We start from the raw sequence: 26,350 nt of genomic DNA, 5'->3' as shown, positions 1-26,350 counted from the left end.
AGAAAACAAATATAAAACAAATTCTCCCTCCCTTCCAGGTGAAAGATCTCTATTAATTTGAAGCCCAGTCCTGCGTCCCTAACACCGATGAGAAATGTTCACTCACATAAGCAGTCCCATTGAAGTAAGAGGAATAAAGATTAAATACTTGAGAGTTCTGGTAAGCTGTTAATTTACTTGAATAAAAACCATTGAGATCTTTGATATTTTAAAAGTTTGGACTTAATAAAAAAGCATTTTTGAAAAACTTTTAAAAAATGTAAGGAAACTAATATTTTCTGCAGAGGAGAACAATAGAGGGCCCTTCCTGTCTGGGTGCTACCTTTTGAGTTTGGAAGTTTGCTTATGTTCCAAAATTCTTGCTGTGCTCTGAGAATAGTAACACTCAACAGTTATTTCTAGTGTGGACTATAATAGAGAATAATTCAAGGCACCCACAAACTATCTCATGATGCGAGCATTTCTCTTTCATTTATTTAGTTCCCAGACTATGGTGCCATTCTGTTCACCATTCTTAAATATCTTGGAGATTTCCTAAATAGTTCTAAGTTGTGTCTGGGGAAACAATAGAAACACATACTGAAATCATGAATATGCTATAGATGAAACTACTTTGAATGTCCATTTTTGTCCAAATACTGGCCTGGAAGATCATGTAAAGCAAGAGTGTTTAAGATAAACTTGTCAGTAATGATACTGTAATAGCAAAGCTTCCTAAATATTTATTCCTGATAAGCTTTTCACAAGCCCTCCTTGGCATGTGAGTTCATTAATTTTTAACATAAGAATAGTTTGAGAAGGAATAATTAATTACCATGAATTTTGCAATCTGCTTAGTAGACCTGATTGAATGGAATATAATTTACTATTATTTTTCACAATTCATGTATATTGTACTGCTTATTTTATTTGTTATAAGCGGTATATATAGGACCCTTAGATTTCAGAGCCTAATGTAAAAAAGGCTTTTAAAAAGTCAACATTTTGAGAACAGATGCCAAAGAGTTATTCCCTATCCTAAGTACAGGAAGAAAGGATGGAAACCCAGATGGGATCATGTGGCAGTCATTGGCAAATGCAGATTTGTTAATGGCAATTGCAGTCTTCAGAGCATTGTAAATCAGTTATTATGAATGCCCTGGAACATTTGGATAATACTTTGCCAGAGAGTTTGAATTTTTCCTTTAGTTTTCAAGATTTGCAGGAAAAGCAGCAAAAATAATGAAGTGAGAAGTTTCCTTGGCAGGTGATGCTTCTTGATTTTATCTTATTTTTATTCTTCTCTGGGGAAAGATTTGGGAAACTTATTGTGTGTGAATGTGTTATTTTCCCTTAACCACCCATTTCTAGTTCAGGGGGAGGTCAGAGCTCACAATAAAATAGCCCTCCTCCTTCTCGATGCATTCCAACTTTGGGTTAAATCTTGCCTCGTTTAGATAGAAGAAAGCACAGGAAGCCTCTAAACCACCCTCCCCCTGAACGTTCACCTCAGGCAGAGCAGGATTCTCACCGTGGAGTGGGAGTAACTAAGGCAGCCACTGGCCCCTGGCTATGAAGTGTTATGATCTCTTGGGTAGCCCCCATGCAGCGAGGAGGAGATGAAGTTTTCTCCTTTTCAAAGTAATAGTAAAGTGCACTGCAAAACATGTTCCTTCTTCACACACACACACACACACACACACCCCGCCCACTAGCAGGGTACCTGTAGGAGGCTGTCACCTTCTGCCCCTCCTCACAATGCAGCCCCTGTGGGAGAGGACATGGCAGAATTTTCTTCTATACCAGGGATCGGCAACCTTTGGCACGCAGCCCGTCAGTGAAATCTGCTGACAGGCCGGGACGGTTTGTTTATCTCCACCATCTGCAGGTTCGGTCGATCACAGCTGCCACTGGCCGCGGTCCGCCATTCCAGGCCAATGGGGGCTGTGGGAAAGTTGCCGATCCCTGTTCTATACACACAGAGGATTTCAGGGAGTTCAAGCTTACTTTCTGAAATAGCAACACAAAGGCAAGTGAGCCTGAAAAAGATTCTGGTGTGTTCTGAGTGACCCCTGGCTTTGAACCACAGAAACATTTACTCAAACAGAAAACTTAGACAATCCAGCAGAGTGCCCAGGCAGTAAAGCATTTGTAGATGCATATGTTATCATTACACAGTGAGTGTGACTAAGGTAGACAGGAGCACTTACACCGCTGGTAGCTTGATGAGCTGATGAGGTAATTAGCTCACCAGCTGGAGAAGCCAGGAAGGAAAGCAGGTAGTATAAATTGCAAACCCAGAGACCAGGTGACAGTCCCTCATAACTGCTGCTATAGAGTTGTATTATACCTGGAGTTTAAGGAGACAAACTATAAACACAAGTGGTCAATGTACCTTGGTGGACCTGTGTGCTGCTTAATTCACCAAGAGGGCTAGCTAGCTGAGAGTTTCCAGGCACTGAAGGGGGGCTTCTCTGAGTTTCACTTGGCAGCCAGGAAGGTTGAGAGGCAGCCTGTATGAGGACGGGCTGAACTGGAAAAACATGGGGGAGCTGATGTGGTGGCCAGTAGAACAACAGAAGAAGATACAGAGGACACGGCAGGCGTTCTAGCTGACCCAGCAGACAGAGCGACAATCCCTGCTGGGGGGAGCAACAGTGAGCGTTTCAGGAGTTCATGATGGAACAGACCCAGGTACAGCAGCATATAATACAAAATGTTACAGGTCCTGCCATGGGGGAGGGGAGGCTGGGACTCTGTGAAACGGGCCCTGGGGATCATCCTGATGCATTCTTACTGACTTTTGAAAGAATTGCTACTAATGCAGGCTGGGATAGAGGGTTATGGGCTGTACAGTTAGTCCCTTATCTGGCGGGAGAAACCCAAGTGGCTTACAGAGCATTGTATGAGGAACATGCTAAGAACTTCGATATGTTAAAGGCTGCTATATTAGATCATGTAGGTTTGTCAGCCAAAAGACACTGGCAGAAATGTAGGCAGCCATGTGGTAAGGCACAGAGCATTTGAGCAGAAGTTAACTGATTGGACCAACCAACAGCTGAGATGAAGGGAGCAAGATGTTGAAGTACTTTAATCTTAAACAGTTTATGCAGAGCCTCCCAGATACCACTAAGGTCTGGGTGAGGAGACACCAACCAGAGATGCTGGATGTGGCAGTAAAATTGGCCAAAAAGTGTATAGAAGCTCTTTTTTTTTCCCCTAAAGAAAGTGGCTTGTCCTATGCTAGTGAGTGAAGAGGAGGAAAAAAGGCAAGATTCCTTAAGCAGTAAGGCCTGCGAGTGTGAGACGGTGTGAAAGCCACTTCAGCCAGCCAGAATAAAACCGTTTGCCCCTCTCACAGGTAGCAGGTCACTTTAAGTGGGACTGCCCATATATGGAATGCAAACTGGGGGGATACTGCAGCTGCATAGTGCTCATTAGTGCAGAGCATGCTGGCTGGTTTCAGGAGTGGAATGTTCTAGGCAGAGAATGCATACATGAGGGGTGGGGGAGAATCTATCCAGTGGCACCAGTCCCATTGGAAGTACATGGGAGGTGTTGGTGGGAAAGGGCTGGGGTAATAAGAACCTTGCTCCATCCTGTGGTCATGGGGACTGATTGGAACCCATTCCTTTTAAGGAGAAGAATGGACCTTGAGGGAAGGAACCTCAATGGAGAGTCAGGATAAGAGGGCTTGGAGTTAAGCATGGGACTCCGAGCCTACGGGGGGAGATATGAGAGAACCCTAAATGGAAGACAGCAAGCCGAGAAAGGGAGGAAAGGTGCAGGCAAAGGAGAAGTGGGAAAATGAAAACTCTAGACAAATACCAAGAAATTGAGGCCCAGATGGAGAGTACCGGAGCAGAAGAGAAGCTGGAAGATGGGGCAAAGGAGCGGGGGTGACCCACACAAGGACAGCCTGAAGAAAGGATGGTGGTCATGCCATAGCTGAGGGGCCTGGAGGATGGAGTCACCTCCAAAAGCCTAACTCCTAAATGGGATCAAAGATCCTTGGACTGTGTGAGGTTAGCTGAGGAAGAAACCAGTGTGTTTTACACAGGATGGGGGTAGATCATTAGCCAGAGTCTGCAGGTTGTCCCTGGTGTGATGACCTGTGGGACTAAACTGCATTGTGGGGTAAACCCCTGCCTAAAAAGTCCTTGTTCTGTGGATGGAGGATGGAAAACCCACACAGGTGGCCCACGGAAAGGCAGACTAAGGGAACTTCAGGGGCAGTGAGGGATTGCTGCCTCCACAAGGAAGGTAGAGCTTTTCTCGGAGAGAAAACTGAGCCGAAGCAGAAAGGGACCTAGCTGAGCAGGGAATATAAAGAAGGCAGGTATGTGACAGGATGCTGTTAATGGCTTTAAATTGGGTTCTGCTAGCCTGCACTCTGCTTACTTAACTGGGTGTTCTAAGGTAGAAAGGGAGCACTTACACCAGGAAGGAAAGCATGCAATACAAAAGCCTAACCAAAGGAGCAGGAGAGGGTTCCTCATAACTGCTGCGATATGGCTGTATTGTACCTGCTGCTTAAGAAGGAGATGAACAATAAACACGTGGTGTAGGTACTTTGGTGGATCTGTATGCTGCTTAATTCACCAAGAAGGCTTACCAGCCAAGGGCTTCCAGGAGCTGAAGTTTTACCATTCACCATGTGGTAAAACTTCCATTAACTTCCAGGAGACCAGGATTTGAACCTAAAAGCATTTTGCATGTCAGAGAACATTTTGCAAGGGGTTGCCCCTACTAGTCCCATGAGAGATGTACTACTTGACAGGATGATGCAGGTGTATATTTTGGAAGATGGAATGTAAACAGAAAACTGTTCAAGTAGAAATGCTTTAACCTTATAATATAAAAACAACTAACATTCAACAATCTGATACAAGGAAATGACCAGAATCCTTCAATATCATAATAAGCACTTCATTATATACTATACACTCCTTTCATAATTGGTCTGCATGATATAAATTTGTTTGAGATATGCACTGAAGATTGTTTCTGATTGTTTCAGACATTTATGATGTCACATTAGCAACTGTATTTGCTATACTCCCAATCTGATGGTTTTTATTTGCTGTTGTACATAATGCATGAACTAATTAATAGTATGTAAGTAAAATAGATTGGGCAGAAAATGTTATTTCAGTTACAAAAGTCTCATGTCAGGTAGAAAATTCTAAACTATGCTAATAAGGTATTATAGCAAAGTAAGTGTAGAGAGGAAGGTGGCCCAGAAGCTAGAGTATTAACCTGAGACTTGTGTAGTCCTGGGTTTGGTTCCCTGCTCTATCAGACTTCCTGTGTGACTGGACATTCCTCATCTGTAAAATTAGGATAATGGCACTCCCCTATCTCACAGGATGTTGTGAGAGTAAATACACTGTGAGTTTTTCAGAAACTATGGTACTGGATGGCACAAGTATCTATTTAAAACAGGTATATGCAGTGTTGTTATAACTGTATTGGTCCCAGGATCTTAGAGACAAGGTGGGTGAGGTAATATTTTTTTTATTGGATCAACTTCTGTTGGTGAGTATCTCATCTACCTTGTCTCTCTATTCTATATAGGCTCTTTTTTAGCATACTCATCACTGTCATGTCTGAGCATTTTTCAGTAGTGCATTAAGCAACATGGCTAACATCTATCACACATTCTTTATTCTCTCATCCTCTCCCCCCTTACTCCCCCTCTGCCCCCAGTGGGAGAGTGTGTTTAGTGGAGTCTCTTGTTTTGGTAGGGATCTTTGTTTTTTGTTTTGGGGGAAGGTGGTTAATATGCGTGTTGCGATATATGCATGTTGGAGAAGGCAAGGTCCAAGAAATATGCTTTACACTTGGAGCAGAAGTTGGTGAACTTTGTGATGCTCCTTAGTTCTTGCAGGAGTTCATTTCCCCATCTCAGATCACCTCTGAGATAGTTCTGTCTCTTGCACAGAAGAGCTTTGTCCTTAAAATAGAGAGTTGTCACCCTCCATCTTCATCCTGCAACTTTAGGAGATCTCTTAGAGAGCCTTGGAGAGCCTTGAACATAATTACCAAGATACCTTAGAGATCTCAACATGTTCGAGCCATACAAGTGGAATTGGCCACTCATAACAGACCAGAAAGCTCCTGGGGCCTCATTTTCCTCTGTGTTCTACCTGTAAAAAGGTCCATAGTCTCCCCGGCATATTTTTATTAAGGATATGTCTACACTACGAAATTAGGTCAAATTTATAGAAGTTGGTTTTGTAGAAAACATTTTTATACAGTCGAATGTATGTGTCCCCACACAAATGTTCTAAGTGCATGTAGTCGGCGGACTGTGTCCACAGTACCAAGGCAACTGTCGACTTCCGGAGCTTTGCACTGTGGGTAGCTATCCCACAGTTCCCACAGTCTCCACCGCCCATTTGAATTCTGGGTAGAAATCCCAGTGCCTGATGGGGCTAAAACATTGTCGCGGGTGGTTCTGGGTACATATTGTCAGGCCCCACGTTCCCTCTCTCCCTCCCTCCGTAAAAGCAAGGGCAGACTATCGTTTTGTGCCTTTTTTCTTGAATTACCTGTGTAGATGCCATACCACAGCAAGCATGGAGCCCACTCAGCTAACCATCACTGTATGTCTCCTGGGTGCTGGCGAACGTGGTTCTGCATTGCTATACAGCAGCAATTTATTGCCTTTTGGCAGCAGACAGTGCAGTGTGAGTGGTAGCCATCATCGACGTAGTCCTGGGTGCTCTTTTAACCGGGCGCCTGGGCAAACATGGGAGTGACTCAGCCAGGTCATTTCCCTTGTTTCGTCTCATGGCAATTGAGTCCTACCGGCAGTGCACTGTCTTTTTAATCTGCAGCTAGAAGACGACGATGGCCAGTAGTCATACTGCACCATCTTCTGCCGAGCACCCAGGAGGCGACGATGGCTAGCGGTTGTACTGCACAGTCTGCTGCCAGCAAGATGTATAAAGGTAGATGAAGTGGCTCAAAACAAGAAATAGACCAGATTTGTTTTGTATTCATTTTCTTCTCCCTCCCTATCTCTGTGAAATCAACAGCCTGCTAAACACAGTTTTGAGTTCTATCCTTGAGGCAGCCATTCAGTTTCTCGCAAAGCCACCCCCTTTGTTGATTTTAATTCCCTGTAAGCCATGTCGTCAGTCACCCCTCCCTCCATCAGGGCAACAGGAGACAATCGTTCCGTGCCTTTTTTCTGTGCAGACGCCATACCACGGCAAACATGGAGCCCGCTCCGATCACTTTGGCAATTAGGAGCACATTAAACAGCACATGCATTATCCAGCAGTATATGCAGCACCAGAACCTGGCAAAGCAAAACCAGGCAAGTAGGCGACGTCAACGCGGTTATGAGAGTGATGAGGACATGGACACAGACTTCTCTCAAATCACGTACCCTGGCAATGTGGGCATCATGGTGCTAATGGGGCAGGCTCATGAGGTGGAACACTGATTCTGGACCCGGGAAACAAGCACAGACTGGTGGGACTGCATAGTGTTGCAGGTCTGGGATGATTCCCAGTGGCTGCGAAACTTTCGCATGTGTAAGGGCACTTACATGGAACTTTGTGACTTGCTTTTCCCTGCCTTGAGGCGCAAGAATACCAAGATGAGAGCAGCCCTCGCAGTTGAGAAGCGAGTGGCAATAGCCCTGTGGAAGCTTGCAACGCCAGACAGCTACCAGTCAGTCGGGAATCAATTTGGAGTGGGCAAATCTACTGTGGGGGCTGCTGTGATGCAAGTAGCCAACGCAATCAAAGATCTGCTGATATCAAGGGTAGTGACCCTGGGAAATGTGCAGGTCATAATGGATGACTTTGCTGCAATGGGATTCCCTAACTGTGGTGGGGCCATAGACGGAACTCATATCCCTATCTTGGCACTGGAGCACCAAGCCGGCAAGTACATAAACCGCAAGGGGTACTTTTCAATAGTGCTGCAAGCACTGGTGGATCACAAGGGACATTTCACCAACATCAACATGGGATGGCCGGGAAAGGTACATGATGCTCGCATCTTCAGGAACTCTGGTCTGTTCTAAAAGCTGAAGGAAGGGACTTTCTTCCCAGACCAGAATATAACCGTTGGATGTTGAAATGCCTATAGTTATCCTTGGGGACCCAGCCTACCCCTTAATGCCATGGCTTATGAAGCCATACATAGGCTGCCTGGAGAGTAGTCAGGAGCTGTTCAACTACAGGCTGAGCAAGTGCAGAATGGTGGTAGAATGTGCATTTGGACATTTAAAAGCACGCTGGCGCAGTTTAGTGACTCTGTTAGACCTCAGCAAAACCAATATTCCCACTGTTATTACTGCTTGCTGTGTGCTCCACAATATCTGTGAGAGTAAGGGGGAGACGTTTATGGTGGGGTGGGAGGTTGAGGCAAATCGCCTGGCTGCTGGTTATGCACAGCCAGACACTAGGGCGGTTAGAAGAGCACAGGAGGGTGCGGTGCGCATCAGAGAAGCTTTGAAAACCAGTTTCATGACTGGCCAGGCTACAGTGTGAAAGTTCTGTTTGTTTCTTCTTGATGAAACCCCCCGCCCCTTGGTTCACTCTATTTCCCTGTAAGCTAACCACCAACCACCTCCCTTCGATCACCACTTGCAGAGGCAATAAAGTCATTGTTGCTTCACATTCATGTATTCTTTATTAATTCATCGCACAAATAGGGGGATAATTACCAACGTAACCCAGGAGGGGTGGTGGAGAAGGGAAGGACAAGGCCGCACAGCACTTTAAAAGTTTAAAACTTATTGAATACCAGCCTTCTTTTACTTGGGCAATCCTCTGGGGTGGAGTGGCTGGGTGGCCGGAGGCCCCCACCCCACCGCGTTCTTGGGCATCTGGGTGAGGAGACTATGGAACTTGGGGAGGAGGGCGGTTGGTTACACAGGGGCTGTAGCAGCGGTCTGTGCTCCTGCTGCCTTTCCTGCAGCTCAACCATACGCTGGAGCATATTAGTTTGATCCTCCAGAAGCCTCATCATTGAATCCTGCCTCTTCTCATCATGCTGCTGCCACCTTTCAGCTTCAGCCCTCCACCTCTCCTCCCAGTCATTTTGTGCTTTCCTACACTCTGACATTGTCTGCCTCCATGCATTCATCTGTGCTCTATCAGTGTGGGAGGACAGCATGAGCTCAGAGAACATTTCCTCACGAGTGCTTTTTTTTTTCGCCTTCTAATCTTCACTAGCCTCTGGGAAGGAGAAGATCCTGTGATCCTAGAAACACATGCAGCTGCTGGAGGAAAAAAAAAAGGAACAGTGGTATTTGAAAAGACACATTTTATAGAACAATGGGTACACTTTTTCATGGTAAACCTTGCTGTTAACATTACATACATAGCACATGTGCTTTCGTTACAAGGTCGCATTTTGCCTCCCCCCAACGCGTGGCTAACAGCGGGGAACATTTCAGTGCAGCCATAGGCAAACCGCCCAGCAGAAACGGGCACCTCTGAATGTCCCCTTAAGAAAAGCACCCTATTTCAACCAAGTGACCATGAATGATATCACTCTCCTGAGGATAACACAGAGAGATAAAGAACGGATGTTGTTTAAACGCCAGCAAACATACATTGCAGTGCTTTGTTCTACAATGATTCCCGAGTACGTGCTACTGGTCTGGAGTGGCAAAGTGTCCTACCATATTGGATGGAATAAGGCTTCCCTCCCCAGAAACCTTTTGCAAAGGCTTTGGAAGTATATCCAGGAGAGCCACGAATGCCAGGGCAAATTAATCATTAAACATGCTGGCTTTTAAACCTTGTATAGTATTTTAAAAAGTACACTCACCAGAGGTCCCTTCTCCACCTGGTGGGTCCGGGAGGCAGGCTTGGGTGGGTTGGGGGGGACTGGCTCCAGGTCCAGGGTGAGAAACAGTTCCTGGCTGTCGGGAAAACCGGTTTCTCTGCTTGTTTGCTGTGAGCAATCTACAGCCTCATCATCATCATCGTCTTCCTCGTCCCTAAAACCTGCTTCCTTGTTGCCTCCATCTCCATTGAAGGAGTCAAACAACACAGCTGGGGTAGTGGTGGCTGAACCCCCTAAAATGGCATGCAGCTCATCACAGAAGCGGCATGTTTGGGGCTCTGACCCGGAGCGGCCGTTGGCCTCTCTGGTTTTCTGGTAGGCTTGCTTCAGCTCCTTAAGTTTCACGCGACACTGCTTAGGATCCCTGTTATGGCCTCTGTCCTTCATGCCCTGGGAGATTTTCACAAATGTTTTGGCATTTCGAAAACTGGAACATAGTTCTGATAGCACGGATTCCTCTCCCCATACAGCAATCAGATCCTGTACCTCCCATTGGGTCCATGCTGGAGCTCTTTTGCGATTCTGGGACTCCATCATGGTCATCTCTGCTGATGAGCTCTGCATGGTCACCTGCAGCTTGCCACACTGGCCAAACAGGAAATTGAAATTCAAAAGTTCGCGGTCCTTTTCCTGTCTACCTGGTCAGTGCATCTGAGTTGAGAGTGCTGTCCAGAGCGATCACAATGAAGCACCCCGGGATAGCTCCCGGAGGCCAATACCATCTAATTGCGTCCACAGTACCCCAGATTCGACCCAGCAAAACAGATTTCAGCGCTAATCCTCTTGTCGGGGGTGGAGTAAGGAAATTGATTTTAAGAGCCCTTTAAGTTGAAACCCTTAGACCAGGGCTAAGAAGCTTTATGGACTGGTTTGTCACTAAAACCTACAAGCGTTAGGGCGGGACAAAAGGGTTGAGAGATAAGGAATACAAGGGAACTTTCATCCAAAAATCTAATGAAATGGAACTCTTGAGGTTAGAGCAAGTTCAGGTTTCCCAGCTTTCCACCTTCTTGCAAGAATGAAAAGTAGCTGCAGCAATATATTGTGAGAGGGGCCTACTCTTACCAGCACTGCTAACACCAGACAGTCATGGAAACCTCACAGGAAGGCATGCTGTGACATTTATAAACCAAGGAGCTGCAGAGAAGATTGAATAAGGTCTGCTTATCTTGGAAACTCAGCACTTGAATCTTTAGAAGTGATCCTGCTGAATTTTGCACTGCTCAGGTGCATTGTACATATACAATTTGTACAGTGCAGTATGCTCCTGTGCTAACTGTATATGAAAGCTTGGGGCAGGGACTATCTTTGTGTGGCAAGCATCTAGCACTATCTGGGCCATGCTGCAGTCTAATAACTAACTCTCTATTAATGCTATATAGATGCATTGAATTCTATGCCTTTTGTGAGTAGGATGGGAGTGAGCCAAGGATCCCCAACTACCTGGGTCCATCCGCCGACCTTCCACCATGTCCACCAGCTGTGGGCACACCATTAAATGGAAGGAAGAGGTCAAGCAGAAGTTGCGTTAGGGAGCATGAGGGGTTTTTCCCCCCCAGAAGGGAAGAAGGGAGTAGAGCAGGTGGACTCTTTCATGGGGAGCGGGGGGAGAGGGGGAAAAAGCAGCAAGGCTGGATTCCACCACATAGTTTGGGCAACAGCCCTCACTGCCTCTGCACATAGAGGACACTGCAGCTTCCCTAGAACAGCTCCAGTACCACTACATGGTTAGGGGAAAGGACTGGGGTCAGGGTAGAAGTCCATCATAGAACACCCTCGTCCCCCACCTCCACCGGCCCTTAATGTCTCCAAGTGGCATCGTACTAAGAAAAAGCAACAGGGACTGCAGCATTGTGTAGTGCATTGTAGGATGTGGCAGTGAATTGAAAGAAATAGGATGCATCCTGTATGTGTTGAGGCTGGACCTCTTCTCAGATATTGAATAAACAATGACAATGATGTAAAGATCCCTAAAAAAACCTGACAGGATATGGCCCACTTTTCTCATCACTGCTGTCTGGAAATTCAAAATGTGATGCCAATTGAACATGCACATGTGTTTCTAAGTTCTTTCATGCAAAGCGGGGCTTCTAATCTTTTGAAACTTCAGCCGGTCTGAACAAAAGGAATACGGTTTCCCTTTAAAGTCCGGTGGCTCTTTGTATTGCTTTTGTCTTCTCAGTGGTTGCCCCTATGCCTTAAAGATCAAATAGCATTATTACTCATTATAACATCCTGTGTTGGCTGTAATTTTTCTCCATGAAAAATTTCAGTGAAAATGAACTTTTCATTTTAATTTAATAATTTTGCAAAAAACTTCAGCTTTTCATCAAAAAGCCCAGAACCCAAAAGACCAAACATTTTTCAGAGTGCCAACAAAAACCATAATTTTTTTTATAAAAATCTTTTTTGTGAAAGTCCCACCTTTCAACAAACCACTTTTTGTCGACAGTTTTTTTGAATGGTTCTGCTAATAACTATCCCTGCCCTTCCCCAGAAAAATTGCTCGGGGCTGTGCATAAACACGTCAAAAATCAGAAAGTTCCGAACAATAAGAAAGAGCACTCACAAATATCAAAGAGAAGCGATGTGAATATCTAAGCTTCCACTAAAAGGTGCCACTATGGCAATTCAGTGCAACACTTCTTTCCTAAACAACCAAAAAATCGTTCATAGCTCTGTTTTTCAGATGGAGTACTTGTGGCACCTTAGAGACTAAAAAATTTATTTGAGCATAAGCCGAATGCATCTGATGAAGTGAGCTGTAGCTCATGAAAACTTATGCTCAAATTTGTAAGTCTCTAAGGTGCCACAAGTACTCCTTTTCATTTTTGCGAATACAGACTAACACGGCTGCTACTCTGAAACCTGTTTTTGAGATGGGTTTGTGATCTAAATGAATGCAGAAAGGAATACTCAGTGGAAATTGTCTCTCTAGTGTATAATGCAAATGCCATTGTGATACTATCTGAGTGCTAATTTCTCTGTTTTGTAAATACTTTGAAAATTGATAAAGGAGTAAAAGCATTTTTAGACCCACTTATCACAAGCAAGTAAGCTTTAGATCATAAAACGAATTATGACCAGCCTAAAAAATTAAACATTCCTTTCTTGTGTGATGATGTTGGAATCCTTCATTGCAAAGCAACTGCATAATCATCAGTAAACACCATGTATGTGCCTAGGCATTTGCCAAGTGCAATAAATAACCCTTGTTCTTTGAGAATCGTTTGTAGGCTTCCTCAATAATGGTTAAAGATTATAAATAAAAACGCAGCATTTTAAATGGCCATTATTATTGTCTTTGGAAGCTCACAGGCTTTTTCCCTGTGAGGGAGGGGGAGCATCTTCAATCTCAGAAGAAGGCAGTTGACGAAGTGCTTCTATAAAACTCTGCTGCCAGGACAAGTGCTCTTTCTGGGCTGTTTGCACAAAGCAGAAGTAATTCTTGACGATGGGTTAAGTTAATTAGATGTCTGCATTCCATAGGTCTATTCCTAGAATTTATACTGTATCAGGTCATTTCTCATAGTTACAGTTGCTCTAGAATCTAATCAGAAAACAATTTGCCTTTTGTGGCAAGTGTCCAGCAAATTCTAGTGGCACCAGTTGCACCTATTTAGGTGAATTGCATCTAATCTATCACTTGCACACAGACACCCCTCCATATTTTCAATGAACTTTGAACACCACCATGCAAATAGACTTGTGTGTAAGTTCTTTGACACAAGCAATTTATTTGCCATTTATGCTTTAAAATCAGTTCAACCAATGTTTAGAGCATCAGTTCCTTTCTGAAGCAAGAATCTATCATACATTTTATCCTTTAGTGCGGCCAAATCTTGCTATCTACTCATTAGAGCCACAACACTTGAACATATCCAGGCTATGTCAAAGTACAATGATTTACAGATCCAGGGTTTGTGTTTGGGGCCCATACCTAGTTTTATCATTCTGCAACCCTTAAGTGTTAAGAACATTTTTGGAGCATACTGATGAAGACACAAATTTTCAAGAATACTTGCAATCTTTCACCGGTGTTTAATTGGTTGAGGGTAGCTAAAGATCAGGAGCCAATATATACTGCTTTGAATATATAGATTCTTCAGCTACCAGTGTGTGGAAAGAATCTAGCGCGCTCTGGGCCACATTGCGGTCTCAGTAATAACTAACTTAGTGGTGGAGAAATGTGAGATACCTAGTGCGAGTCAGAAGGAAAGCTTTCTTCTCTACTATCGGCAGTTGGAAAGCCTGATGTTCAGGCTGCAAGGATTGCATCATGGACATAATTCTTAAAAATGATGAACCTCTTCAAAATCGTAAGATGTACATGAAATTCCTTACTTTCAGCACATTTCATCTGAGTAGCAACTAGCGCAACTGTTGCTGTTCTAGAACAAGTGCTGCCTTCTCTGGGTTGGTGCAAAGGCTGGGGAAGGTGCAAGGAGCCTTCCACAGACGTTTATGCGCCACCACATATGCTCTGTGCAGGGGTGAAGCATAATCCTCATGAAGAATGCAGGCACCATGGATATAACATGTAGTTCTTCTATATCACTTTTCATTAGTACCTCTTGGAGCAGTTTAGAAAGGAGATCAGAATCACTATTGCCATTTCACAGATGGGGAAACTGAGGGACGGAGGGTGAAGTGACTTGTCTGAGGTCACTGGCAAAGCTAGGGATAGAACCCATGTCCCTTGAGACTTACTCTGGTGCTCTATCCACTAAGCCACACTACTATGAAGAGAAACCAGAATATTAGCTACTCTGTGATGGGTTTTTAACCCACACAAACGTGCTGTGAGAGGGTTCATATGGGCCTGAGAAGCCAAATAACCTGCCTACTCACACCTCAAGGGTGGGCCAGACCTAATTAGAAACAAAGTCCAGTTGCAAGAGAGCCAACCTTCTTTCCATAAAGAGTTGCGTGAGTGCTGTTGGAGGTAGGAGACCTAGAAGAGAGGAGATAGGAAGCAAGCTGAGAAGGTACAAGGGAAGAGGACTAGATGGAGTTTGGCAGGGGATGAGCTGGAAGCCTGACTGAGATGGGGGGACTTGATGAACTGGAGCCTACCTGAAAGGGAAGGAGGGTCCCAGACCCTTGATCACGGGTGGCTGAGGCACAGTGTACAGCAGCAGAGGTCAGCCTATGATGAGGTGGCTGCTGGCTGAGGAGGCTAAAGATCTGTTTTTGTGTATGTTTTTGTTGTCCTTTTGATACAGGACTCCGTGGCCCCAGAATGGGCAGGACTCTGTAAATTGGTCTGGCTGGAGGGCCAGGACAACCTACGGTGAAGTAGGCCAGAGGAAAGGTGGGGATTGAGGGGGAAACTGAGTCATCGCTGCTGCCATGCCACATCTGGCCACAAAGGAGGGTAGCAACTTGTCACATATCTGAAAAGTAGTGCACAGAGGGCACAGGCCTGGTCCCATATCAATAAGTCCAGCTCATGGGGCAATCTGTACTCATTGAAAGTGTGACAGAACTCCCACTGCAATGTGTGCTTCTGGGGGACTCCAGGAGGAATTCTGAGAAAGTCCCACTGCATCAGAGAAGTTCTTCTGCATCACGGCCCCTCTACATTGCCTCCAGCAGAGAGAGTGGTTTAAGAGCCTTAGTTTCATAATTTCCCTCCTTGTCCTGTGCAAATCTGGTGCCCTTAAAAGATGCCAGTGTTTAAAAATCAAACATAAAGAACAAGGGAAGGCCTAACTGGTTATGAAGGGCAGTTGCCCTGTTCCTTGGCCCGTGACCTAGAGGGACAGCAACTAGACAATTTGAAAGGATTAGCTGTATTAGTAGGAGAATGACACAAAATTCATTTTTCTTTTAAATTATTTTTTAGTAAAGTCACACCACAATGTGATACAAAAAATTCTAGATACAGAAAATGATGTGGCAAGTTTATAACCAAACTTCTCTAGCATAGCTGATACCTGGTACAGCTTTAATATCCAATTGAAATAATGGCAAATGTGGAGCTTCCAAGGAAATCTAAATTTAGAAGTGAGGGGGTTAAAACCAAGTCGATGTTTTTTGAACTTACAGGCCCCACCAAGCAGTGAACAAGACTTCATTTTATAGCTTAATGTAGGTCTCTCTTTCCTTTTGAAAAATGATCTGACAAGAAATATAAACAGTCCTTTGTAGAATCCTTTAAAATCACCCCTTTATCTTTCTTCTTCTTCATCATTTCTAGCAGCTATGTTTTATAACAAACAGTATAGGCAGAGTTGGGGAAGCAATATAGAAGGAAAAGTACAGACTCTCATGAGAAGTTGAAACAAAGTGCATTTAGACATTCTTATGGGGGCTTTTGACCATTTTTCTTCTTTACATTTACTTGTTTTCCTTTGAGAGATGTGTATTTCCCTCTAATTCTGCAGGGATAAATAAATTTTATATTTATATTTTATAAAATTTTATATTTACATAAATAAATAAATAAATAAAGATCACATTCCACAAAAATTTCTCCACTTGGAAAAACACTTGGCCTCCATATTTTCTGTGCAAGTCTATAGTGGTATTTTTACAAGCTAAGAATAATATCTCACACACAGACAAAGATGTTAAGAGAACACAATTAAATTGCAAAGTCAAGCATGCAAAAGTTAAGAAATGCCAGAATTAAAGTTGCTTTTGCAACTTGAATTCAACTCCCTTGTGTGTATGGATTATGATAGTCTTTAATTACATAACATGCTATTATTTCCACAGGACCCTGCCTCATTTTTTGTCCACAGGATGGATGGGGTTCAGTTAAGGAGAAGCTATTCAATATTCTGCTTTCTCCTCATTGTTCAATGTGCGGCCCTATGCCTTAATTACTGCCTGCTATTCAGACCCTGCTCTGAGGATGGAATTATTATTTTCTTCACAGGCTTTTCTATGAAACTCATTATAGTACCTTATATATATATATATACTTCCCACATACTAATGAATTTATTTTCACAACAGCCCTGTAAGGTGAGGGGCTTCTGTTATCCCCAATTTGCATATGGGGAACTGAGGCAGAGAGATTAAGGTCAAATGTATCCACTAATTTTGGATGCTCTATTTGAGACACCTAGGACCTGATTTTTTTTTTTAAGAGCACTTCGTATTTTATAACGCTTTATACGTTCAAAACACAGCTCCCATTGACTTCAGTTGAAGCTGTGGATACCCAGCACTTCTGCAAGTCACATCCCACGGTCTCAAGACCGGCACCAAGAAAATGGCAGAAACACAGGCTATATTCACACTATAAGCTGAGGATGTGATTTTGTTTTTCCCCTTGCTTGTGTGCACCCACCCATGCTAGCTCTCATCGAGCTAGTGCAAGTATAAATAGCAGTACAGCATGGCCATCGGCAGCAGAGGCACCGCTGAGCCATGCTGAGGACAAACCCACCTACACCAGTGGGTATGTACTCGGCATAGCTCAGCCCCGTGACTCTGCTACCCATGCTACTGCAACCACACTGCTATTTATACTCCCACTAGCTCGATGAGAGCTAACGCAAGTACGTGTGCATGAACAGGGAATCACATCCCTAGCTCATAGTGTAGACATAGCTTTAGTGACCACCTGTGAATGCTTGAATGCAGAATCGTTCTAGCACAGGGGTGGGCAAACTTTTTGGCCCAAGGGCCACATCGAGGTTGCAAAACGGTATAGAGGGCCGGGTAGGGAAGGCTGTGCCTCCCCAAACAGCCTGGCCCCCACCCCCTGTGTGCCCCCCTCAGAACCCCTGACCCATCCAATCACCCCTGCTCTTGTCCCCTGACCCCATCCACACCCCCGCCCCTTGACAGGCCCCCCGGAACCTCTGACCCATCGAACCCCCCCACCCACTCCTTGTTCCCTGACCGCCCCCTCCCAGGACCCCCATCCCTAACTGTCCCCCCAGGACCCCACCCCCTATCCAACCCCCCCACACTCCCTGTCTCCTGACTGCCCCCGGGACCTCCTGCCCCTTATCCAACCCCCATCCCCTTACCATGCCACTCAGAGCAGCAGGACAGGCTTATTGGAAAGCCTGGGAGGTGGGCGGGCACAAGCCGTGCTCCTGCGCGGCGGTGTGACTGCAGGGGAGGAGGAACAGCGGGGGAGGGGCCGGGGGCTATCCTCCCCAGGCAGGACGGTCCTGCGGGCCGTAGTTTGCCCGCCTCTGTTCTAGCAGATAACACTGGCTTCAGGCCCTCCTCTGGCTATCCATCCAACACTTGTCACCCATACTAGTATCTCTTGAACTTTTAAAGGTGTGAGTTTAAGTGCATGTTTACAGTCAACTTTTCTTCATCCCAATGATCTACATTCAGCTGAGAGTTTCCTTTCCATTTTTTTCCCCATGTTCACTGCCCTGTAAACTGAAGATTTCTAAGGTAAATGCGTTTTTTTCACTTTTACTGGTGCCCTTCTTGGACTCAGGCCTTGTCTACGCTACCCAGATAAGTTGACCTAAATTATGTTACTCCAGCTACATGAATAATGTAGCTGGAGTCGATGTAGCTCAGGTTGACTTACCACGGTATCTTCACTGCACTGCATTGATGGGAGACACTCTGCGGTCGACTTATCTTACTCTTCTCAGGGAGCTGGAGTACCGGGGTCAACCAGAGAGCACTCTGCCATCAATTTAGCACAGGGTTAGTCAATAGGTGGACCACAGGCCAAATCCAGACTGCCAGACACTTTTTTTTGAATGGACTGTGAAATTTTTTTACTTACTTATTATCACTGTTATTGCGGTGTGAAAAGATGTTACTCTGGAGTCTGGACCTTAACTATAGAAATTTGGATCTTGACAAAAAATAAATTGACTACCCCGATTGAGCAGGTCTTCACTAAACCCACTAAATCGACACCTGCTACATCTACTGCAGCCACTTTGATCTCCCCGGTAGTGAAGACAAGCCCTCAGATAGGAAAGATGTACTTCATCTTACTGTAAATCATGTAAACCTTTTCACTGATGTTGTTTTAGGTGTCTGTATTTTCCACTGAAGCATGTGGACATTTTTGAAGTGTTGTGCTGATCTACTTCTGCATACATTCAAGTACAGGCATCTTGGGAGCCCTGTTGGGCATCCTGAAGAAAGGAGGAGGGTACTTATTTAATGTTGACTGAGATAAGGGCACTGTGGGAAGATTTAATTCATGTTTTTAGGACTCAACCCCATCCTTTTTAAGTAAAAAAAAAAATGGGGGGCAGTGAGCATGTACTGTTTACAAATTGGAATTTCTCTTCCACTGACATCACAAACTATTCTCACAGTGTAGCAGCTATTATCAAAGTATTATATGATTCAGCCAGTGAAATGTACAGACACACTGTTGTATCTGTATTGTGTATGTGTTAAGAAAGAGCAAAAACACCATGCAGACAGCAAATGAAAGATACAGGGTCTGATCCAAAGTTCACTTGAGCCAATGGATGTGAGGAAAGTGGAGGTGTTCCTAATCTATTTTATACCGCAAAGTTCATATGTATTCCATACTGTGATCTTAACCACCTCTGAAGCAATTTTTCTGGTAAGGCTTAATCACCAAACCAGTGTTGGCACAATCAGGGCAATCTGACATGGAGACAAAAAGGCCTTATTCAAGAGCTGGCAACCTCTTTCTGTGGATGTCCCACAGAGTAAGGATTTCCCAGTACTGCTTTGTTTCAGGTAGATTGGGTGTGCTATGAAAGACCAGACCAGAGCTACCCTGTATGGATAGAGACCTTTTTAATATTTTGAATTAAACAAATACTACTGGGAATTGTGAGATTATGGGAGACTTTAATTTCCCAGCTATAGATTGGAGGACATGTGTTACTAAGAATGGTAGAACCTAGACTGTCCTGGATTTGATAGCTGAGAGATTTCTTCACCAAATAGTTACCAACCCAACAAGAGGTGATGCCATTTTTGATTTAGTATTGTTGACCTCAGAAGAATTGGTTGTAGGGGACAACCTTGGTTCAAGTTATTATGAGCTAATTCAGTTTAAACTAAATGGAAGGATAAACAAAAATAGATCTGCAGCTAAGGCCCTTGATTTCAAAAGGGCCAACCTTACAAAAGTAAGGGAATTAGTGTGGGAAGTGGGCTGGACTGAGGAACTCAAGGATTTGAAGGTGGAGGAGGCTTTAAATTAATTAAAGTCAAAGTTGCAGAAGCTATCTGAAGCTTCCACCCAAAAAGGGGCAGAAAATGTGTAGGGTTGCAGACCAAACTAGATGAGCAAGCATCTCAAACAGATTATTAAGAGAAAGAAAGCCTACAAGGAATGGAAGATAGGAAGGATCAGAAAGTGTAGGGGGAAAAAATGACAGCCTCCCAAAGCCAAGCGGAGTTGGACCTTACAAAGGAAATTAAAACCAGTAGTAAAAGGTTCTATAGCCATATAAATAAAAATAAAACCAAGGAAAGAAAAAAAAATGGGACCGCTAAACACTGAGGATGGAGAGGAGATTCAAGATAATCTAGGCCTGGCCCTACACCTACATGAATGTTTTGCCTCAGTTTTTAATAAGGAGTAGTGAAGAACTTAGGTGTAGTGGCAGAATGGTTATTGGAAATCAGGCTATGAAAATAAAAGTACCACATCTGAGGTGGAAGTCAAACTCAAACAGCTTAATGGGACTTAATCAGGGGCCTGGATAATCACTATCCAAGAATATTAAAGGAACTGGCACATGAAATTGCAAGCTGAATAACAAGGATTTTTAATGAATACATAAACTCTGCGGTCATACCCTATGACTGGAGAATTATTAATATAGTACCTATTTTTAAGAAAAGGAGGAGGAAAGGTGATCTGGTAAACTACTGGCCTGTTAGTTTGAACTCAGTTTTATGCAAGGTCTGGAACAAAATTTTGAAAAAGAAAGTAGTTAAGGAGTGAAATTCTGGAACAACCTTTCAAGGTGAGCAGCGGGGGCAAAAAAAAACCTAACAAGCTTCAAGACTAAGCTTGGTGAGTTTATAGAGGGAATGGTCTGTTGAAGCTGCCTGTGGCTCATCTGCGACTGCTAGTAGCAAATGTCCCATCTCTAGCCATTGGGGATATTAGATGGGGAGGGCTCTGAATTACTACAGAGAATTCTTTCCCAGGTGTCTGGCTAGTGAGTCTTGCCAGCATGCTTAGGGTCCAACTGATTGCCATATTTGGTGTTGGAAAGGAATTCTTCATCTGGTCAGATTGAGACAATGAGGGGGGTTTGCTTTCATCTACAGACTGTGGCACAGGTCACTTGCAGGTTTAAACTAGAGTAAATGGTGGATTCTCTGTAATGTGAAGACTTTAAATCATGATTTGAGGAATTCAGCAATTCATCCAGAGGTTTAGGGGCCTATTACAGCGGTGTGTAGGTGGGGTTCTGTGGCCACATTCTGGGGTGATATGCAGGAGATCAGGCTAGGTGATCATGATAGTCCCATCTGGCCTTGAAATCTATGAACTAATAACTGTCTGTCTAAGAAAATTATGAACGCAATCTTTGATCCATAGCAGAGCTCTTGTCAGTGTCAAGAAATTATGTTCACCCAGACTGAAGGCAGTTGGCCTTTTTAAAAAGTAGTAATTAACAGGGACAAACTTGCAAGGAGGTTTCAACCTTGGCCCTACTATATTCTAAATAGTCTTAAATCACTGAATCTGAAATATATTGCATAGTTTCAAATGTTTTAAAAATAAGCAAAGCATTTTATGAGACCATAAATATATGGAGCATTCATTATTTTGCCACATGGGACAGTTGTGGAAGAGCTACAAAACATCATATGTAAGGAATCTGTCAAAAACTGCTTAAATCAGGCCTGAATCCAAATTGAATAGATACAAACAAAAGAAAGAGAGCAAAAAGGAGTTGGCCAGTAGCAAGTGGAGGAGAATTGGTGAGTCTCTGTGACATCCCTGTGGTGAAGACCTTGGATTGTCTTACTTGTAGATTAGTCTTTGTGTGCAAATCATAGCCCATGGGAGTGTGCCTGCCAGGAAGCCTCACTTCAGCGGTTTACAGGTTTCAGCCTGACACAATGTGGATGAGGTTGAGAAGAGCGAATCCACAATTAAAATTCTAACAACTTGGAGGTAAGAGACGTTCTTCTGTGGCACCAAAACAGCACATTAAAATCAGGTATATGGGAATCCCAAGAAAGTGAATGAAGATCAGTATATCTTTTTTACTGTATTTCTTCGAGTTTCCAAGTCAAGATCCGATTTTAATTATTAACATACTGCCCTATAAAGGCTGATATCTAACTTTTTAATAGGATCTGCAGGTGCTTGGTCCCTTTCTGTATCACGCCTTTTGCTGAAATAATTTATTTTCCATCCCATCATACTATTGCAGTGTGGTTCATGCTGTTAATGTGCAGAACCTGATATGTTTGCAATGGAAATCATAATGGTTTTAAATCATAGAGGGCAGATTGATTCTAGGCAAAGCACTGAGCAAGGTGCATCTCTTCATAAACGGCATTGTGAAGCACTGTGACTGACAAAACACATCCTGGGTCTCATTTCCTTCCCTACTTCCTCCATGCTCACAGACAGTATTCATTTACTGCAATGGTAGTCAATTATTTTTTGTCAAGGTCCAAATTTCTTGGTCAAGGTATAATCAAGGTCCAGACTCCAAAGATAACAATGATGATAAGTAAAAAGATTTCAGGGTCTGTTCAAAAGAGTCTGGTGGTCTGGATTTGGCCCACAGTCCACCTATTGAGAACCCCTGATTTCAGCTTGCCGATACTAACAGTAACTTAGTACCCATCTCCTTTGTGCTGCCTTAGCTACTCTGGCGAGTGAATATGAGGGAAGTGTAGCCAGGCTCTACCCATTCCCCATCTACATGCTCCTGGCAGAGTTATCAATCAAGTAGCCCCATTTGCTCCTGTGCACCTGGATGCAAGTTCCGATAGCTCATAAAATGTACAAGAGGGTGTCTGCGTATGGGGGGGGGAATTCTTACTCCCTCTTGTTCTTTTGCACAGGCATGTAATCAAGTGTCTGGCTAGTCCATAGTTAGACTTGGTGGAATTCCATTTTTATTTTATAATTTCAACAGATATCAATTTATTTTCAACCTTTTAAAATTTCTGGTTTTTTGTTTTTAACTTTCACAGTTGAGGGAAATTATGGGTGTCAAACAATAATTGTTTAATGACAGAAGATGTTGAGGTCCAGAAATTTAAAGGTCTATAACTGTTAAAACACAAATTTATCAACTGCACCAGGCAAAGTATACAAAGTAAATATCCTTAAATCAAAGTTCTCAAGCAAAATTTTTGTACTCTTCTATCTGGAAATATTTTTTCATAGGTTTGTGTATGTGTGCAGTGAAGTCATCATATGCAGACATCGTTTACTGACGCTTGCCAATAAAGATCGAATCTGTTCAAGCCTGCCCATAGTGATGCAGAACAAAAGCGACCTTTCAGCGTGGTTTTTACCATATCTTTACTCCTCACAGCAGAATGAGTTTTGGCTTCTAGGAGGTACATTATGTACAGTACTACACGAGGGCCTGAACTAATACCCCAGAGACAAACACTGGTTCTGGATTTAGGATGTCTTTTAAGACTAACAGTGTTAAGAGCAGGGCTGTCTGTTTGCCTTATCACAGAATTCAGAGGCAGCTGCAATATTTGGATACAGATGTCAACCCATTCCCCTCCCCCTTCCCCATTAATGCTTGGATCCTCTTTAGGATCTGTCCCATCTCAAATTAAATACATATTCTTTCTGAAATGCATATTTAGAATATATTTAATATATATGAAGGGTCTCATCTGTTGCATTTTTTTCAGGCAGGTGGAACAGGATAAAACAACATAACCCCTGTGATGCACAGGGTGTCCACCTGAACACAAACTCGGACTAATATAGTATATACATCAGGGCCTGTGAGTGCTGCCTGTCTACATTGTTGGCTAAACTCTACCCTTGACCTTTGCATAAGGTCAAAGGGAATTAGACATAGATCTAGGGCAATGTATGACCCACAGGCACATGGAGAACATTAAAAGAGTTAATCTTTAGGTTCCCTTCCTACGCCTGTAGTTTAGGCATGCCAAAAGCAGGTTCAGTACTGTAGATTTAAAAAAAAAAAAAAAAAGTGAGATGAATAAAGAAATGCTGATAGTAGACATGCTGGTAAACTGGTTTCTGAATTTTTAAAAGTATGAGTGTTAATGAAAGGGGTTGGAGGGACAGCCTGAAGCCTTTGTTTATCTATGGAATGGATACACTATTCAAATAGAGATGCAAGCTTTCTCACACAGCCCAACCAACAGGCCTCAATCATAAAATATCAGGGTTGGAAGGGGCTTCAGGAGGTCATCTAGTCCAACCCCCTAATCCTGTCCTGTAAGCCCCCATTTCCCTAGGGGTCCTGACCCAAAAGGGAGTCACAAGTCACAAGGGGGGGGCAGTATTTTTACCTTTACGTCTGCACTGCCTTCAGAGCTGGGTGGCTGGAGAGCAGTGGCTGCTGGCCAGGCATCCAGCTCTGAAGGCAGCACCACCACCAGCAGCAGTGCAGAAGTAAGGGTAGCATGATATGGGAGGGTCGTCACTTTTTAGGGGTTCGGGGTGATCACAGCCTGAAATATTTTCAAAGGGGGGGTCCAGCCAAAAAAGTTTGTGAACCCCTGCCCCAGGCCTCATTCACACCCACCATGAAGGGGCAGCTTTAGCCCAACATGCACACACCACTCTAGCACTTTCTCTGTACTACCAGCTAGTGCAAAGCAGACAAATGGCCCACTGAAATGAGCCCATTGTTGGGCTTCCTGAATGAAATGTGTTTTTAAGTAGGTATTTGAAGGGGAGGGGAAGGAGAATGTTTGGCACAGAGAGGTGGGAGGCTGTCTCCGTGTGTAGTGGTGGCAGAAAAGAAGTTACAAACCACTGTCTTAAATGATATGCTTATATTTAATCCACTGTAATTGACAGAAGATGAAAAGCAGTCTAATAGTCAGCTGGGAACCACAGTGTTTCTTCCTGTGTCTCTACTGCTGTTTTCTTGTTGTAACAAACCAGAGCAGAGTACTGCTTGAACAAAAATCACAGCCTTTTGATTTTTCTCTTATCTACAACATTCTGTATTTTTATCAGTATTATAGCTATGTAGACTGAAAAAAAAAAAAACTATATCAAATGGATCTTTGGCAAAAATGTGGCAGCTGGTTTATGTCAAACATGAATAATTTTACATCTTTGATCTTGCAGCTAGAGCAACTAGGCCAGCACTTTTAATGACTCACACTAGACAGAATGAAGTGTGTCTCTGAGAAAACAGGAGGGGTACCATTAATCTATTTTTTTAAATAAACAGAGTTATAATAGCTCTTTAAGCTGAAGAGGATAGATCCTAAGCTGGAAAGAAGCACCTAAGTATCAGCCAAGTTCTGTGAATAGTGTATATATAATAATGTAACCCTTCTGCCAGGCCGAGTTGATAGTAGCCAGGGCCAGGTTCAGTACACCGGGGTTCCCTCTCATCAAAGCAAATGCAAAACTGGCTCGAGCCCCCACCCAGTGACCTGGGAAAATCTTATACACACCCCTGGGTGCCTCAAAGAGGCAATACTTCCCCTCTCGCAAGCACAGAGTTTCGGTGTAGCAGAGAATCTTTAATAACGTGAGGTAAACGACATCAGCATTAAATTGGTAAAACACCATAACTAGGGTTCATCAACCAAACCATGAGCAAAGACCCACCCCAGCAAATTGGGCCATGTCCTTTCCCTCGGGTTCTTGAGTCCAACAACCCAAACGTCTCTTGAGTCCAGCAACCCAAAAATCACCCAAAGTCCAAAAAGTCCAACAACCCAAAAGTCCAGCCCCAGAGTTCAAAAGTTCATCTGCAGAGTGTTACTCCCCAGTCTGGGTGAAAACATAGGGGGGAGGAGGAGGAAAGAGGTAAGGGCACCTTACGTAATCTGAAGCTGACTTCCCTGCAGCTCTATAGGGCTTCACTCCAATCCACTCCACCAGCCATCTCACAAACCACTCCACAAGCAGCTCCCACTATCCCGTGAACTGCTCCGCTCCACTTCCCACAAGCAGCTCCCGCTGTCCAGTGAACTGCTCCATCAGTCAGTCCACAAGTCGCTCCATAAAGTGCTCCACTCTGCAATAGATCTTCAGGCTTCCCACTACTTAACACAGTACTCAGTGATTTCAGCTTGTAGTAGTAGGAGCCTCAGTACTGATGCACCATAAGGCCAAAGTGAATTCAGCCTAGCACCTGAAGCTAGACTCCTAATAGATCCAAAACTAGCTCTGATGTTCCAGAAATATAATTGACGTTTCTAGCCCCCACAAAGAAGGCCTGTACTACCAGACATTACTACTTATCTCCAGTCTCTCTCAAGTCACAGGGTTTTGGAACCCTTGTCTAGCGAGTGCAACTTCATTGATGGCGAGTCCCTCCATCATAACAAAAGGCCAAGTACAATTCCACCGTCCTTGATTCCCATAATCAGGATAATAACAATTTATTCTTACTGCCCCAATAACAGAGAAACTGGGGATCCCACAGCAGCCAAAATGACCATT

The 26,350-nt window shown here is 43.8% G+C and overlaps 1 long non-coding RNA gene across 1 annotated transcript in view; it reads left to right on the top strand.

Moving 5' to 3' along the window:
* LOC122460265 overlaps positions 1-3,866 on the top strand; it is a 48,551-nt gene extending 44,685 nt beyond the window's left edge. The window contains exons 5-6 of the long non-coding RNA XR_006281472.1: positions 39-160; positions 2,472-3,866. This is a non-coding gene — a long non-coding RNA (uncharacterized LOC122460265). The remainder of the gene's footprint in view (positions 1-38; positions 161-2,471) is intronic.
* The last annotated feature ends 22,484 nt before the right edge of the window (positions 3,867-26,350 follow it).

This window comes from Dermochelys coriacea, chromosome 5 (genome assembly GCF_009764565.3).
Source record: "Dermochelys coriacea isolate rDerCor1 chromosome 5, rDerCor1.pri.v4, whole genome shotgun sequence".
NCBI lineage: Eukaryota > Metazoa > Chordata > Testudines > Dermochelyidae > Dermochelys > Dermochelys coriacea.
The sequence above is the reverse complement of the archived record's forward strand: the minus strand, read 5'-3'. Positions and strand labels throughout refer to the sequence as shown.